The following is a 3955-nucleotide window of genomic DNA, read 5'->3' as shown; positions in this document are numbered from 1 at the left end:
TCTACAGCAAATGAGATGCGGACTGAGAATTTGTTGAATGTTTAACGTAGGATCTTAGAATTTTAAACAGTACTAGAAGGTGTTCCTGGTCGAGAGAAGTCTACTGGCTACAACATCAGCCTTAATTTGATGAAGAAATTTCTGAGAATTTCCTTTTGGAGCATAGCATTGTATGGAAATGAAACATGGACTGTGGAAAACCCGTAACAGAAGAGAATCTAATGACTTGAAATGTGGTGCTACAGAAGAATTTTGTAAGTCAGGTGAGCTGGTAAGGTAAAGAATGAAGAGCTTCTTCAGAGAGTCGGTGAGGAAAGGAATATATGAAAATACTGAAAATATGAAGGGACAGGACGATAGGACATCTTTTAAGCCATCAGGGGATACTCTCCATAGTAATAGAGGCTATTGTAGAGGCTAAAAGGAAGACAGGGACTGGAATACATCCAGCAGAGAATTGAGGAGGTAGGTTGCAGGTGCTAAGCTAAGATGAAAAAGTTTATAGTGCCATTGTTATTCAACGCTAACGAAACTATTGACGCAGAGAGTGGCAGAAGTACACGTTAGATTGCCTCCAAGAATTATCATGGGAGAAATTATTACCAGCGGTCATTACTTACATCGCCGATATTCTTCTTAACGTAAGCATACAGAACAATAAAATTATTTCGAACATCAGAAGTGCATGAATGTTAACAAATTCCTTATTATTTACTTTTTCCGTCTTGTATTTCACCAATACAAAGCCCTTCTTTCCTAGTGTCACTCGATTGTGAGGTGCCGGCTCTAACTGAACTTGACTTAATCTGCTAATTATTGGTAGTGAAAATCAAACTTAGTTCACTCTTAAGTTCTCTAAGAGTAGCGTTTATGCAACAGAGATTTCCCTGTTTAGCTAGGCCCAAGTTCATTTCTAAGGTTCCGTGCCTCAATCGGTAAAAACGGAATCCTTATAGGACCACTGTGAAAAACGCGTTTTCGCAGCAAGTTGAAATTTGTGTCACACGCTAAGATCTACGGTCCCTTGAGGTTGAAAAAATCGAAACCTCTGAGTCAACGAAGTCAAAAGATACGGCCATTTATGTCACATATTTTGATGCAAACTCACTCATCAAAACCTATAACGTACTTCCCGTTGGTCTAGAAACATGAAATTTGCCAAAAAGAAAGTTTCATGATACAGCAATGGGAAAAATCCAGAAACTGTTAATTCATTATTGTATTTTACAAAAATTAATTTTTCTTTTGTTACCTGATTTTCTGTCTGTCCGTCCGTCGGTTAAGATCAATCTGAAACCTACGTCACATACGAAGGTACCTTGGCGGTGCATAAACGTAACCTTCTAAATCAATGCAGTCAAAAGAGTTACGGTCATTTATGTCAAATATTTTGGGACTCACAAACTCACTCATCAAAACCTATAAGGTACTTCCCGCTGATCTAGAATCATCAAGGTTCCACATTACACGTAAAGCAAAAAGTCATAAATTGTTAATTTGAAATTATATCACACTGAAAAATATTTCTTTTGTTACTTGTTATCCGACTTCAACCTTAACACATTCTCAAAATCTTGGAATTCCCGTATGCGATATCTTGCCAGTATCACTGTAGATAACAGACAAAAATAATAGAGGTTCTCGATTCCCTGTATGGATGAACTGCCTGTATACACAATTAAGCTCGTACGGAACCTTCAGCGCGCGAGTTCTGGTCAATTTTTCTCGCTAATCTAAGGTCAACGGCTTTATACGCTCGACCGAAAGGCTATCAAGTTGGCAGTACAAGAGATAACGCGGGCTCTCGAGAGTTTTGTCGGCCATTGATGTTGGAGGTGCGTGGGAAGTGGTCCAATTAAGCGATCACTTCAAAGAGTACTGAATTAAAATCTATATTTAATGGGAACAGTGTTTATTGGTTAACATGTTCTTAAATCACGAACCCTCAGAAGCCGACGTCTGACATTTCTCGAGTTGGACGTTGACATTAAAGCCAAAGCAAAGACGAGCAGTGAGGTGGCAAGACACGTTAAAAGTTGTGCTACGCTGAACGAAATGCTTAAGCCTGTAAAAACGATGACGGGAAACAAAAAGGGTAACAGGTCGTTCTAAACCGCAAAGTACTTTATTTGAATTTGAATGTAATAGATTTATTCGCAAATACATTACAAAACGAAGAAGTGATCTCTCCTCGTAAGTAATCCAGTTGTGGCATATTAAAGTTGTTAAATTCCTCTTCACCGTAGTGGAATCCATTAATAATTATAGTAATAGTAATAATAAGTAGGGTGCTGCAAGTTGTGCGCCTCCGTAGCGAAGTTGCCAGGGCGCTGACTGCCTTGTTGAGGACCCGGGTTCGATTCCCGGTACTGCTAGGGATTTTCCCCTTGGTGGGAGGATTGGAATTATCACATCCTTTGACGCGATTGGCAGACGATGACACGGCGGTCGGCCTTACCGATGGACCCCTCAGAGCCTATAGATGCTATATACACTCCTGGAAATGGAAAAAAGAACACATTGACACCGATGTGTCAGACCCACCATACTTGCTCCGGACACTGCGAGAGGGCTGTACAAGCAATGATCACACGCACGGCACAGCGGACACACCAGGAACCGCGGTGTTGGCCGTCGAATGGCGCTAGCTGCGCAGCATTTGTGCACCGCCGCCGTCAGTGTCAGCCAGTTTGCCGTGGCATACGGAGCTCCATCGCAGTCTTTAACACTGGTAGCATGCCGCGACAGCGTGGATGTGAACCGTATGTGCAGCTGACGGACTTTGAGCGAGGGCGTATAGTGGGCATGCGGGAGGCCGGGTGGACGTACCGCCGAATTGCTCAACACGTGGGGCGTGAGGTCTCCACAGTACATCGATGTTGTCGCCAGTGGTCGGCGGAAGGTGCACGTGCCCGTCGACCTGGGACCGGACCGCAGCGACGCACGGATGCACGCCAAGACCGTAGGATCCTACGCAGTGCCGTAGGGGACCGCACCGCCACTTCCCAGCAAATTAGGGACACTGTTGCTCCTGGGGTATCGGCGAGGACCATTCGCAACCGTCTCCATGAAGCTGGGCTACGGTCCCGCACACCGTTAGGCCGTCTTCCGCTCAGGCCCCAACATCGTGCAGCCCGCCTCCAGTGGTGTCGCGACAGGCGTGAATGGAGGGACGAATGGAGACGTGACACGTCTTCAGCGATGAGAGTCGCTTCTGCCTTGGTGCCAATGATGGTGGTATGCGTGTTTGGCGCCGTGCAGGTGAGCGCCACAATCAGGACTGCATACGACCGAGGCACACAGGGCCAACACCCGGCATCATGGTGTGGGGAGCGATCTCCTACACTGGCCGTACACCACTGGTGATCGTCGAGGGGACACTGAATAGTGCACGGTACATCCAAACCGTCATCGAACCCATCGTTCTACCATTCCTAGACCGGCAAGAGAACTTGCTGTTCCAACAGGACAATGCACGTCCGCATGTATCCCGTGCCACCTAACGTGCTCTAGAAGGTGTAAGTCAACTACCCTGGCCAGCAAGAACTCCGGATCTGTCCCCCATTGAGCATGTTTGGGACTGGATGAAGCGTCGTCTCACGCGGTCTGCACGTCCAGCACGAACGCTGGTCCAACTGAGGCGCTAGGTGGAAATGGCATGGCAAGCCGTTCCACAGGACTACATCCAGCATCTCTACGATCGTCTCCATGGGAGAATAGCAGCCTGCATTGCTGCGAAAGGTGGATATACACTGTACTAGTGCCGACATTGTGCATGCTCTGTTGCCTGTGTCTATGTGCCTGTGGTTCTGTCAGTGTGATCATGTGATGTATCTGACCCCAGGAATGTGTCAATAAAGTTTCCCCTTCCTGGGACATTGAATTCACGGTGTTCTTATTTCAATTTCCAGGAGTGTATATTATGTGTTGTAAGCTGCACGTTCCTCCTATGCTA

The sequence above is a fragment of the Schistocerca americana genome, chromosome 4, assembly GCF_021461395.2.
Source record: "Schistocerca americana isolate TAMUIC-IGC-003095 chromosome 4, iqSchAmer2.1, whole genome shotgun sequence".
Taxonomy (NCBI): Eukaryota; Metazoa; Arthropoda; class Insecta; order Orthoptera; family Acrididae; genus Schistocerca; species Schistocerca americana.
Note: the sequence above shows the minus strand (reverse complement) of the source record.